Here is a 15,448-nt window from a genome sequence, read left to right on the forward strand (position 1 = left end):
ATAGGAAAACTAAAGTACCCTAACTATATAAATGAGATGCTAAGATTCATTAGAAATAGGGCTTAAGATATATCCCATTAACAGTGATGGTAAGATCTTCAAACTTTGAGTGTCTCCACACCTTCACTCTGTCTACATCCCATTTAAGCATGAGATCACCTTCTCTAAAATTTCTAGCCTTAGTCTTCTTATCAAAGTTTTTCTTTACCCGTTGTTGTTGTGTTTCTAAAGTTTTCATTTCTTGACCTCTTTTTTCTTCTAACTCCATCAAATTTGTCATTCTTATAGACATATCATCATTTTTTATCAACTCCAACTAATGGGTCAACTGAAGAGTAGGAAATTCCAATGAGATAGCAAGCCTAGCTTCCCTCCCATAAAGTAACATAAAGGGGGAATTTTCTATGGCTCTTTTGGGCATTATCCTGTCAGCCCAAATGGAAGTCCTTAACTTATGATGTCAGCACCTTTGGCTATCTTCTATAGTCCTTTTGATAATCCTAATCAAATTCTTATTAGATGACTCAACCAAAAAATTACCCTAAGGGTAATAGTTAGAGGATTTCTTCAAGCAAATACCATGATGAAGTGCCCATGCACAATTTTGAGCTCCTATGAATGACTTAGCATTATTCAAAATAATAGTTGACGAGGCACCAAACTTGGTTATAATCCCATCAAGGAATTCAATGGCTAAAGGTTCCATGGCATCTTTAAGTGCTACTACTTCTATCCATCTTGTAAAGTAGTATGTAGTAGCTAGAATCTATTTATGACTAGAGCCAGAAGGAGGATTGATGAAACCAATAAAATCTAACCCCCACTGGGAAAAATGTTGATTAGCCTAGATAGGATGAAGTGGAAGAGCTACAAATCTTTGCTTACCTAAGAAAAAAGCACGCTTTTCACATTTCCTTACATGTTTGTGAGAATCATGGAACAATGATGGCTAGTAATGACTAGCTCTAATAATTTTCATCACAGTAGTTATTTCCAAAAAGTGGTCACCATTAGGACAATCATGAAGTTCTTTGACTATCCTTTCTACTTGATTTGTATCAAAATGTCTTAGCTGGGCTCCATTGAAATCTTTCCTAAAGAGAACACCATAAACTATAGTGTAAGGAATAGACTACAACCTAACTCTCCTTCTCTTAGCTTTATCTAACCCTTGAGGATATCCATCTCCAGCCAAGAAAGTCTTCATATCATCCACCCGACTCTTTGGGTTATCTTTTCTTTCTCCTAGTTGTTTTGCCAACACTAGGGTAGTCTCTCCACTAGCCTTGGGAGATGAGATCATCTGCTCGCATATTCCTCTTCCCTTTACCAACTTAGTAATCTCAATATACACATCATATTCCATTGCTTGGTGATCTAGCCAGCTCTTTTCTCACTGATGTCTTTTCTCAGGAAGAAATCCTTAACACTAGCATGTGGGACCAACAAATGGATTTTTTTATAAGACAACAAGTGCCTAAATTTATTTAAGGCTCTTATGACTACAAGATCCTTCTTTTCCACATGGCTATATTTATTTTCATAATCATTGAGTTCTTCACTAAAAAAGCAATAGGTTTCTCTTCATTTTTATTTTGTTTGGCTATGTCAAAACATTAGAAATTCTTGATTCACTTCCCATGGTGTAACGAATGAAATCCTTCTCAAAATTGTGATTGATGAGAGTAGGAATTGAAGCTATAGCTACTTTGATCTCTTCAAAATTTTCTTTCCCTTGGTCCATGAGAGGACCACATTCTTCTCACAAAATTTATTCTACCAAGGAAACTTTGGAAGCTCCTCTTATGGCTGGGGAGACTAGAGGCAAGTATTGCCTTTGTTCTTTCTAGGTCAATAGTTAGACCCTATTTTGATACAATATTCCCCAACAATTCCTCTTGATTAGTGGTGAATACACACTTGCCTGGATTCAAGGATACCCTGTATTCTCTACATCTCATGAATACCTATCTAAGATGACCAAAATGATCTGCTACATCACTTGAGTGTATCATGATATCATCAAGGTAAACCAACACAAAACTTATGATCATATTTTTGAAGGCCATCTCCATCACATTTTGAAATGTGGTGCTTGCATTTGTTAGTCCAAGTAGCACTTTACTATAGGCATAGGTACCCCATTTGGTAGTGAAAGTAGTTTTATATCTATCAGTCTCTTTGACGAACACCTAATTATATTCATAGAAACCATCCAAGAAGGAGAGTTTGTCTGAGCCACTAAATTTAGACAATATTTTTTTCCATAGAAGGAAGAGGATGGTGATCTTTAAGGGAGACTTGGTTGAGATCCTTAAAAATCTATGTATAGTATAATCTTCGCATTCCTCTTTCTGACAGGGACAAGGTTTGCCACCCAAGAAGAGTGCTTGATAGGGAAAATGATATTGGCCTCAATTAATTTGGACAACTCTTTTCTCATTAGGGGTTCAATCTTGGTTTTACTAGCCTCTATTTATGCCTAACAAGTTTGTCACTATCCATTGGATATGTAGTATGTTGGAACAAGCCAGGGTCAAATCTATTCAAATCGTCATATGTCCAAGCAAATATATCATTAAATTCTTGAAAAAAATGGACAAAGCTTTCTTTCTCAGATTTAAAACATACCTTTCCCAAGTTTAGCATCTTCCCATTAGTGACCATGATTGGCACATGGTCTTCTTTATATGTAGCAAGATTCATGCCTCTTTCTCTCACTTGATCATTAGGGTTGAAGACACTTTCTAAAGTAATGAAACCCTTAGTTAGTTTTTTGGAGCTAAGGTTGATGATTTGATCTCCATATTGATCATACAATCTTGATTAATTTTAATTTGATAATTTTTCTTCATTCTATAAGAAAATCATAATTTGTGCATTAGATATCATTATTAGGGACAACAGGCCTAACCACCATTTTAATTTTCTATCTCCTTTCATCTTTGAGGCATTTTGGGATGTCCTAATATGCACCCACTACTGAAATTCTATTAGCATGTTGGTTCTTCTTTCTAGGAATGCTCTAAATATTGAATGCACTAAAAGCTTCAAGAAAGTCCCATACCCTATATTTGTAAGACTTTAGAAAATGATTCTTAGTGGCATTTTGATTCCTTACTTGATTGACCACTAACTCACTATCCCCATACACATTTAGTGCTAGGACTCCTCTTCTCTGAGAAATTAAGAGGCCCTGAATCATAGCCTCATATTCAACTACATTATTAGTACAACTAAACTTCAACCTTAATGAGAAATATTACTTTTCTAGTGTAGGAGAAACTGACATTACACAAATCCTTGACACATTTCTATTTCTCAATCCATAAAAGTACATGCTCGACATCCCACTTGTATCTTCTTTATATTTTATTAGTTTAGGGATAAAGACATCTTTCTCTAATATGCAGTATGTGCCTAGGTTGGTTTCTATGATTTTTGACAAAGGATCAGACTAATAAGCATTAGCCCATTCATTCAAGAGGAAATCAAGTGTATCAGATAAAGAAGTGGCATGCTCATTAGTTGTATCACTTTCATCTATCTCTAGGATGGCATAATTCATATTAATGAGGCTAGGAGTATAGGGATCAATATGGTGAAGGGATAATGGTTCTAATTTTATTGAAGTCTTGGTTCCATATCTAGTCCTTTTAAAAAAAAACCAATCAGAAGATATGTAACCACCTATTTAAGTAGTGAAGTCTCTTGATAGACAAATGGAAAAATGTGACTTAACTTCAGTGACCGGTATATCCTAAACTAAAATGCAACCTAGACATGCATGTAAGGCCATCTCCACATTTCTAAGGATTCCAATAGTATTGATAGTACTACCATCCAATTGTAACACATCTTTCACAAAAGTTCATATTTCATTTCCAAAGTATCAACAACACACTTGGGCATCACTGAGCTACTAGCCCCCAAATCAATCATTCAGTTGTGAACTAACTTATCTCCTATAAGAAGAGAGGTATAAAATGGGGGAGGTCTAACCTTTTTTTCCTATTTCTAGCTCCTTTGATGGTTGAACCAAACTCATGTAACTCTCTATTCTAGGTGACTACTCTTAGAGTTTAATGCTTTCCAACTGGTATTGTAGTAACTTCCTTTGTGATAGAAAATTAGTTACAACATCCCACATAGAAATGTTCACATTAGTCTTCCTCATCTCCTCTACCAAACTAAAAGAAGCATTAGATGTTATGGTATGGGCCTTGGGAGTGGGAGCTTGAGATGGGATAGTCTGTAGATTATTCATATTATTTCTACTTTCATCCTAACCCTGTTGTAGACAAATATTTGCGGGTTAATTTGTATTGTTTTGCTGAGTGACTTCTTGTATATGTGGCACTATACATGATGTGGAGGGCTAATTAGGAGGTTGAGGAGGCATTTCTTCCACTACTCTTTTCTTTCTCCTAGCATTGTAAGCAAGAATCATAGTTTACATTACCATGCTCTTCCATTAGGTGGTTCATAAAAGAACAATCATCTTGCTAAAAAGTATCAATAGGTTGATTAGTACTATGCTGCTAGACAATCACTTGCTCAAGTACAGAAAGAGCCAAGTAAGATTCTACCTTTTGACACATGCAATATGCATAGAAATAGTTGTAAGAAGGGCATAAATCTTGATAATGGGCAAGGTTTTTTTGAGGGGCTAAGGCCCTATTTAGGTTGATGTTTGAAGACTTGGGGTAGTCAATAGCTCTATTCTAATTGTGAGGGTGAACATGATGTAGCACACTGATCTCAACTCATAAAGAACTTAATAAACTCATGACAAAAACCAATATAGATTCAAACTCTAAATTTTTCATTACCAAAAACTACTTCTACATGGATCTCTAACTCTATTAAATAACAATCTACTCCAAAAATAAAAAAATAGGAAATTTCCAAATTTGTCAGATTTTGACAACTAGAAAAATATACCATTTTTGGTAACTTCTAAAAATCTCCAAAAAGAAATTTAGAAGTTTCCTATATCTACACTTTAAACCATCAAGGTGAATTTCCAATTAATCAGTAAAATTTAGAAAGAAATTTAGAAGTTATTACAAAGTAGAAAAAATTAAAAAAACACCTAAGATATTTTAAAACCAAAATTCACAAGTCAAGATAGAATTTCTAGCTCTTGAAAATAAATCAAAATTGGCCTTGACAGAGTTATCTTAGTTGAAATCCACCTCAACTACATATTTTGAAAAAAAAACCAGAAAAATCTAATAAAACCTAGATTCGAGTCAAAAGTTATGACTCTCCAAACTCCCTATCAAATTGATAGGTCTTTAATTATTATAGGGGGTATGAGTTTTGTTTGGAGGCATACCATGAATGGAACCTTGACTTTGGAGTTAGAGAGGCTTATTATTTTGAGCTTGCTGCCTCTTCATGGTCACCAACTCATTTCCCATTTTCTTGACTACTGCATTGTTTTCCTCTATCTTCCTTTCTTGATCCAACATCCTTCTGTGTACTTTCTACATCAACATCTACATCATAGCTTTAATCTTAATTATCAACCCCATTAGAAGAACTGGAGGCTATTAGGACCACAACAAGAGGTTGACTCATAGAAGCGATAGGGATAGGGGCTAAAACGGGCTAAAGGTTAGGCATGTCATGGAAGAAAGGCATTAGGGGCCTCAGAGCTAACTTTCCTCCTTGTATCAAAATATTTTCAGCTCTTATGCCAACTTCATAAGAATTTGGTAAGGTGTCTCCCCCCATAGATTACAAGGTGGTAGAAATATCACTATGGAAGGCTCTGAGTTAATACAAGAATGCATTACTAGGGAAGGGTTTCAGGGCAGTAGGTATTCTATCCCATATTTTCTAAAATCTAAAATTGAAATTAGACATGTTTTCATGGGGGGGAGGGGGGGCTTTTGATAGTTTTCAGTTGCTCCAAAAGAGATAGGTGGTCACTTTTGTCTTCAAAATGCTTGCATAAGGCTGCCCTTAACCCATACCAATTAGTAATAGAGCTATGAGGAAAACCTCTATACCACTACAATGCTTTTCCTTTCAAGGATGAAGCCAAGAGCCTCACCACCACATCATCCTTAGAGATGCCATAAATATTGCATATATTAGACACTTCTTGAATATGCTCAAAAGGGGATGTGAAGGTTTCATTGGTAAAATCAAGTATGATTTAGAGAAGCTTGCAAATGGGGTTGCAAGCTTTGAGTTTAACCATGGATAAAACTCTATAGTTAAGCACACTTGGGCTGGAGTAGTATTGGGATGGTGACCTCCCGGGAAGTCTCGGTGCTTCACCCCTATGAGCATCACCTAGATCCAATGAGTTCTGAGTGTTCCATTTATTATCATTAGAGATGGATTCATGTTGAATCACTACTCATGAAACATGGGTCAATGAGTTTGACTCAAAAATCACACAGTTAAATCCTGATAGAAATATCACAATTTGACTTGTTGTGGAAATTATCTCCTAGTTATCAATGATTTAGAGAGCTGACACTAGAATGTCATGCCTTTGGGCTAATAGGATAGGGCTCCCACCATTAAAAGTGGTGAAGGCATGGGCTCTAGCCATTAAATCAAGTGTTCTATTAATATGAGTAGATGGTATTCTAGGTTGAGTCCTAACAATGGGAGGAGTGGAGATAGACCTTGCAGGGGTATGTGGTATTGTTACACTCCTAACTAGTGATAAGGATACTCTACCCTTTCTTCTTGAACTAGAAAGAGAAACATCTTGGTACTAGAACTTTCCTTTGGATGATGCCCTCATTTGTCTCTTGGGCATGAATCACAACAACCTTGGTCTGAAACTAGAACCTTGGTCTAAATCTAGATCTATTTGAACCTTAGATTTGGCAAGTACTTCTAAACAATGGGCCTCTTGAAGGATTTATACTGATGGTAGTACTATCTCTTTAGCATGAACAAGAAATCTTTTCCTGATGCTGGTGAACATTAAATATTTTCAAAAATAGTCACACCGAGCATGCCAAAAACTATTGTCACAAAATCTTGCACCATTGTCCAAGTCTTACCTAAGGAAAGCCTCGTAAAACATGGAAACAACCTCCAAGCTATGGGACTTGAACTATGAGGCTGAGTCTCTAGAGAAGGATGGCTTCCTCTACTACTAGGATGTATTTAAACTATTCTTGAAGAGAAAAGAGAGATGGAATGCATGAAAACAACTACCTAGTCTATTCTGAAGAGGTGATGCACCAAAATAGGATGTCCAGATCAATGTATGCCCATATATGTATAATTCTATTATTATGAAAGTATTATTATGAAAGTCTAATGAATATATGGATTCAAACCATGCTTTTATCTATGAACTACACAAATATCAGATAGCCATATGAATTACACAAGGAGAATATTTCACTTATTATCATTCAAAATCCAAAGAGATATAGAGGATGTAGGTTACAAATATTCACAATGCATCAAAGAGAGGTAAAAAAATCTATACACTATGATGACAATTTGAAAGAGATAAAGTAGAAAGTCATAAAACTTAGAGGCAAGAGGGAATTTACAATAGTATGCTCAAGGAAGTACTAGAGAAATAGAGAAGATCCAACCCTAAGAAAGAGTACAGACTTTTCCTTTATAGTGCAAGCATAACTTAGATGACTTTTATTGCAAGGTACAATCCAACCACTATAATCAAACCTCCAAAGAATAGTTACTACAACACTAAAAAGGTCTAGCCATTGAGTAAATCCATACACAAGAGAATCACTTCCACACCAAAAAAATCCCTAAGAGGTTAGGAATGACAACCCTTCTAATCTATGCTTAAATGAGTGGTCTCATAAGTGGCAATGGAGTGTTTCTTTGCTCTTATAAAGCCTAGGGGCCAATGAATGTAGTGACAAGAGATAACATCATATTTTTTCCTTAAGAACCATTTATACTATTGTCAATTCATTTAATCCCATCATGCCTTCAATCAACTAGTGATCAAACCATTTGACTCTACTAGGTAGACCAAAAAATCTCTTATTGTTATGCCACCTTGTTGACGACCCAACCCTTATGCTTTGCATTTGATCAGCCATGGTCACAACCTTGCCACCAATTTTCCTTAATAACTATTGATGCTTGCAAAACTATGATCCACTGCTCATCACTGCCTCACAAAATCCACTTGGTATTCCTTGCTAATCTTTGTGACCTGGTGAATGCTAAAGAAAAACTATTGTCACACCATTGGAACCTTTACTTTATTTTATTATCTGACCCTTGCAATCAATTGAAATGAATGGAATTGCTCGATTGCAACTTATGGCTTAGCCACTTCCTAATCTATAGTAATCATGCACTAGCCATAGATCAAAAGGATCTAATGGTGTAGGATATGTCTTAGACATCAGGATCTATCTTGCTGCACCATCGTAACTCAAACCATATCATGCCATCATAACAATGAAATTAGGCAAAGTCAAAACAAGCACATCTTTGCCACCTTACCCTTAGTTAGTGCTCGAACTCTTGTGACCATGCAAATTGCATAGTTGTGACTTGAAATATTCTAGGGCATAACATGGAATAAGGGAAATATCCATATTAAATTGTTTCCTGAGCATTCTAGGTAATTGCTAAAATAGATCATATAAAAAATTTATTTCTTGGTATGAGGGAAATTTAAGCTAATAGATACTAGTGCCACATAGAGTCACTAGGGGGCTAGATGATTAAAAAACTAGTCGAGTAACCCTAGAGTTTATTCATGCAATGACACTTGCCCACATGCATAGTAGATTTCCTATGTGTCTATATTGCCTCTAGGATTAGTTGCTCTGATACCTTTCCATTAGAAAATGAAAAGATTAATCATGATTGATAGAATTATCCCCATAATGGTGCTTAATCCTTAGGATTTAGGGATAGATTGCCCTGATACCTATCCATTAAATAGTGATTAAAAGAAAGAATTTAGAATTATCTCCAAAACAAAGTTTAATTCTCAACAAGAAATTAGAAATATATCTAGAATGAAGCTTAATCCTCTAGAGTCCAGATAGAACACTTGAATAATGGTCCATAAAAGCTAATAATAACTAATCATGAATCATAGAATAATCCCTAGAATGAGGATTAATCCACTAGAGTCAGGATTATAATTCCTCAATACATGTCCATCAAATTATGACAAGGATTGCTATGAGATTGATTAGTTTAGTTGAATATGATGCTAGATTGGAGGAACACAAGTGCCCCAAGTGATGAGATGTCACTAGTGATTAGGACATTATGTTCAGTTTAAGTTGAAGACACAAAATTGAAAGATTCAATGATGTAATCATCCCACCCCCTTGGGAGAAAAATTGAAAGATGACACACTAAAGTAGTGGTGTCAAGCCATAGATTGTAAGACATTGAAGTGATCAAAGATCCAAAAGAAATTAGAATAGATCAGAAGTGCAAGAATAAAATTTGGAGTTGATTTGAAGTGATTTCAAGGTCCAAAAGACTAGTATGATCAAGATTGACCTAAGTTGACTTATGTTGACTTGAGTTGACTTTTCTAGAAAATTTGAAAAAATTCGTGACTTGAATATATTTGAAGATTCATAGAGCATCAGTAAAATTGGACTGCAAAAATTTAAGCTTGTCTTTTAGATATTTAAGTTTGTCAAATTTTGAATTTGATCCCAAAAATTAGTTTAGAGCAGCCAAATTAAATAATGGGGTGATTTTCACATCAATCAAAGCACTTTGAAAATGTATGTCTAAACCTATTTAAGGGCCAAAAATGTCATTTTTAGTTCATTTGTGGATTTTGTCTTTTGTGAAGAAAAGATCTCTAAGGAGAAAAACGGTGGTTCTCATGCATCTTCATTGATTTAGGCATTCAAGGTGACATAGCTAGCCTAAGGACTATGGACCTCTAGTGATAGTCAATTATCCACCTTTAGATTGAAAATTTTACACATTTTTGTCAATTTTTGCTTCTTTTTGCATTTTTTAAAATTTTGATATTGTTGGGTCTTGCCCAGAAACCCAATTTTTCACTTGAGCTTATAGGAAAGTTCACACAAGGAAGTACCATGAGGGCACTTTCTTGCATAGGGTATTGCATTTCCTCATGTGGGAGTTACCCATCTCTTGCATGAGAGACCCTTAGTTTAGTTGTTTTCCACTTGTCTGTTAAAGTTTCTTCACACGAGTCTAGTTTCTCACTTGGTTTAGTGCCTTTTCCTCATGTAAGGAAGTTATTACTTCACAAAAAAAAGTGAAAAATTATGCGAGAATATGAAATCTCGTGTAAATTCTAGCATTTTTTTATGTTTAATTTGTCAAAAATGTGATTTGTCACCGTTGTTTTGGATTTTTATCTATCATTTTTGCACATATGTTGTATGTTTTAGTGCATTTAGGAATAGTATGATGTTTCAAATGGAAGATACTAATCGTGGTTTTTTTTTCATATTTACAAGTGAGCTTTGTAGATGCCTCATTTAGATCTTATTCTCCCCTTATTGGGGCACTAATTTAGTATTTAGATGCCACAAAGGTGGCACATATTGATACCGTTGGTCTCTCACATCTTTGTGGTATCCTCAATCTATAGGTGAATCACAAGTTATTGACAAAATTGATAGAGTGTTTCCAGTCAGAGATGAACACCTTCTATTTGCCCCTTGTAGAGATCATTATCACTCCTGAGGACATATAAAAGTTTCTACAGATACCTTTCCATAGGCAACAGATTGAGTATGACTGTAGCCATGGCTGGGTACATTGGCACTAAGGGCCATTTTTTAGGAGGACCTCATTATGGGTAGAGCTATCGCATGGGAGAAGTTAGTACAAAAATATGGTCCTACGCACAAATTGGCAATGATACTTGGTATATTTCTCAACTACTTTCTAATGGCTAAAAAAGGTCAGCATGAGCTTAAGTTGGGATGGAGATGGATGTTACAAAGGATGCTAAAGTAGCGAACACATTTTGGATGGGGTCAATGTATGCTACCCCATATGTATCATGAGATGCATGAGATTTTTTATAGAGAGACAAAGAGGATGATAGAAGGAGTATATGTTCTATAGGTATGGGCATGGGAGCACTTGCCCATTATGAGGAAAATTTTTGCTGACAGGAGGGAGGATCATGATCCTTATATCTATAGATATTGAGGGTAGATTACCTAGATATCTTTGGGAAAGACCACAAATTGGTAGGGTCATCTTGGAAATCTAGTGGGAGTAGTATGGTGGCCATGGAGAAAAAAAAAGACATGGGCTGATGCACAAATGGAGCTCAAACACTTGTTTGCCTCTCAATCATTGATTGGTCACTCGATATAGGTGATCATGAGATTTTTGTTGACATGTGTGTGATGATAGTATGATAGGCCATAGGACATCTCATAGAAGTATTGTACAGATGCTTGCTTTGCCTCAGAGGTGGAGAAAGGGTGGTTTATCAGATTAGACACTAGGAGATCTATGATTCATGTGCACTCCATCACCATGATGTGCAGGAATGACATGTCCATAGTTGTAGATGGGGGGATGAATCTGACATATAGAGAGCATCTTGTGAGTCATCTCTTCCCTCAATTCAAATCTCTAGTGGGGATGGAAGTGCCTATACAATCCATGTAGGCACCTTAGTAGCAGCCATGGTAGTAGTATCTAACAACAAGAGGAGCAAAAGATTGACTTCTCTATGTTCTATTAGAAGAACTAGCTATAGACAGAAAAGTATCTTGAAGTTATTTAGTTAAAGATCCCATTGCACATGTCCTTCCTCTTTTGTAAAGACTTTCTACGATAGGAAAGTTAGCCTTCTTGAGCTCTTCGTATATTGGGTCAATATTTCCTTTCTCCTTGGCACTCCTAGTATATTTAGAATCTAGAGTGTATCAATATTTTAGATAAATAATGTTTTTCCAATTTACTTTACTAGTATTTTGTTGGTTTTTTAAAATAAACTAAAACTACTAAGCAAAAAAATGCTTAATACCAAGATGACAGTACTCATACAATCTAAAGACTAGCCAATTTTTGTTAACAATTGCATGTTCAAAGCATTTGGGCCCAACTTCAACAAAACCAAGGGTGGTTTTCTACTCTTCTAGCTCTGCAAAACCAGGGTGGGTATACCCAGGGATGATTCAAGATTGGGAAAACTGTATGAGGATTATTTCTAGTTTCATTCTGATTCTCATCTCAAATCCTCAAATACATAAACAATTCTTGACAACTCGATAAACACATCCCATATAATAGATATGGCCAAAATTCTTCTATAGATTTGCAAGTGCTCCCAGCAAAAGTGGCTAACTAAAGCTAAAATATTCCATGTAGGCAAGTACTCGCCAACTTCTAAAATCTACAAGAAACAAAAGTAAATTTGATTTAATTCTACATTTTTTACAACCATTTGTGACATATTTCTCCTTCAGCTGGATCAAATTTGATCAGTGCCCAATCCATTGGGGCATAGATTCTGGGTGAACCCACAATAATTGGTTCCACTTTAGTGGGATGAACAAAAATGAAAAAAATTGCAAAATGGGAAATTGAGTTTACCATATGTTCATGCAAATATACTTATTATGTTCACACGAACTTTTTTTTTAATCATGTTCACACGAACATATTTCATATGTTTGCGCGAACATATGTGATAAATATGTTTGCACAAACATGATAAGCATGTTCGCACAAACATACGTTTATGTGAACATGGTAAACATGTTCGCGCGAATGCCATGTTCGCACGAACATGCAAAATCACAAAAATTTTAACCTTTTTTTCTTCTTTTTTTTTGCTCTTTTGACTTCCATAATGTTAGGAGAATGGTCTCCTACTATAACATAAAAAATGTCAAAATGTGCTGCTCGGAGCAAGCTTTCCAATGACTATAATTTTAATACATAATTTAATCATTAAGACTTTCAAATATGAGTTTAACTCATTATAGGTTCATTACCGATTGAACATCAACCGACTTTGACACCTCAAGAAAATTACTAAATTAGGTCAACAAAATTTTGAAAAATATGGAACAACTGGCTTATTGAGATACCTTTCTTTTCAAAAAAAAAAAAAAGGTTTATGATAAATTGACTTCAAATTATCTGTGTCAAACAAAATATATGTCTAAATTATGGTTCATGTCACTTCAAAACTTCATAAACTATACAATATTCAACCAAAATAAATCAAACCAAATGCATCCTCTAGATATTGATGTTAAAAATCTAACATTAAAAGAATTACTTCATTATCATTTCTAGAAAAAAAGTTATGTCTGTGAAACGAACTGTCACTTTTTGAAATATTGAATTTTATTATGTACCACTTTTCGGAGGAGATAAAAAAAAATTGACATAAACAAATTTTCTTTTAATTAAAAAATATGGTTACAAAGTAGGAACAAAGTACTCAAAATCACTAGTTTATGTCATCTTGAAATTATTTATAGTTTTGGAGATATAGTCACTTGAATGTGACGTTTGTTGCAAAAATATTGATTTCAGTGTCAAAATTGGTCAAAAAGTGGAACCAATTATTGTAGGATCACCCATCTGCTACAAATTTCTAGATCTAATTTGTTGCTTTACAACAAATTTTATCAGTAATTCTTATCAAAATTTATCATTCAAAACCCTTTCCACTACTATAGCAACCTTATCACATTCACCAAAGCTTTTACTTAATCCATTGAATTAACAACAATGATAAATAGATATACAACCTAAATGGATTACATTCAATTGCACATGCCTTTACCTATACAACATCAAGATAACCAAGTAATCAAAAGGAGACAAAGTTCAAAAAGAACTGATATGGGGATAGTTCAAAATTTGTATTCATTTTCCTTGGAAATTGTATACAATTTACAATAGACTCATAATGACCTTCAGAAAGAAACACATATCATTCTATATTCATGTATTCTCAGAGAAATGATAGAGAAAATACATCACAAACTTACTTTCAAAACATTGGACCAAAGATAGACTAAGCATATCACTTAGAAAAATAGAATTCAGACCCTTTTTCTAGCCCTAGAATCTCACTTATATAGTGTGAGATACAAAAAGCTTCAGGCAAAGAGAAAATGACATGTGTCCTTTATGAAGAGGAAGACACTGACATCTATCAAAAATAAAAAGACTAATAGGAAGTTATGCCAATCACACATTCTCTTGCGGGCTTATGTCTATCACCTCCTTTCATTGATTTTGCTCCAACGGTGATTCTGTTGTATATGTAACTGCTAAGCTTGTATCTGAAAAAATCTATTCTGATGATTGCACTCTATCCTCGACCCAAGGGTTTTGTCTAGATAACTACTTTGTGAAAATCATCTTTACTTCCCACTCTTCTTTGATCATGCCAGGCTTTAGAAAGAGTGGAAAAATTACTTAGTGCACAACCTTTGAGCAGGGAGACAATGTGGTTGTCAAATATAACAAAATGGGTAACTTTTGATTCCCAACTGTGTCTGCTTTCTTAACCACCTTTTGACCAAACTTTGCCATCCACTGATACAAAAAAGGGGCATGCTAACAAAAAGTGAGAAATACCATACCCATGAGTATGAAATCTTCTTCATCTTCCTCAAAAACTATGCACATGACCCCACACATTTCTGTTACCCTAGCATCAGGCTATGATATCTTGAAAATTTGTTTAAAGGATGATGTTACTGCTAAGAGGGATGTTATCTTACCAAGTTCATTCATTATCCTTCTTAAAACCTTGTTTACTTGACTAAAACATCTTACCATAGTTTCAAAGAGATGAAACTTTAAGAAAACACTCAGGATTACTAGTTTTCCTCTATCAAAAATCTATATACTTCTACACAGGACAAAACACTTATTTTCTGCAAACTAGTTTGAACTAGTATGTGAGTTATTACAATCCTAGGCCCAAGTATTTTTACCTAGTAATCCCTCTACTATCCACAACCCGAGATCTAGTTAATTGTTTGGAACCATCCTTAGATTAAACCATACAAGACTAAATTTTTTTCAAAAATTATGGCATGAGAACTTACTTGGAGTTTTTTTCTCTTTGTAACTCTGCAATTTATCTTTGAACCAATCACTTCACACTCATGCTAGATTTATCTCGATCCTTGCAATAATTATCTTTGTTTAGAAAAGATTTGAAAATCTTTATTCGTGCAAGGTGAAACTGAGAAAATCTTGCGTGTTATACTCTATTATTAACTTCACATGCGAAACTTTTCACATCTTATTAATGTGCAGAGTGCCAACACCTTCAATATTTAAAACTTTGCTATCAATCTTAAAAATCATATGATCGTGGGGTATAGAGAGGCAACTAGGTATCACACTCAACAAATTGGCCCTCTAATCCAATGAAAATCTCCCACGTACACAGTTCTTTCCTTGATGGCGCTTATGTGTGGACCCACTGGCAACTGAGGACATGTGTTACCAA

This window comes from Cupressus sempervirens, chromosome 7, assembly GCF_028749045.1.
Source record: "Cupressus sempervirens isolate cs-2001-9-10 chromosome 7, ASM2874904v1, whole genome shotgun sequence".
Taxonomy (NCBI): Eukaryota; Viridiplantae; Streptophyta; class Pinopsida; order Cupressales; family Cupressaceae; genus Cupressus; species Cupressus sempervirens.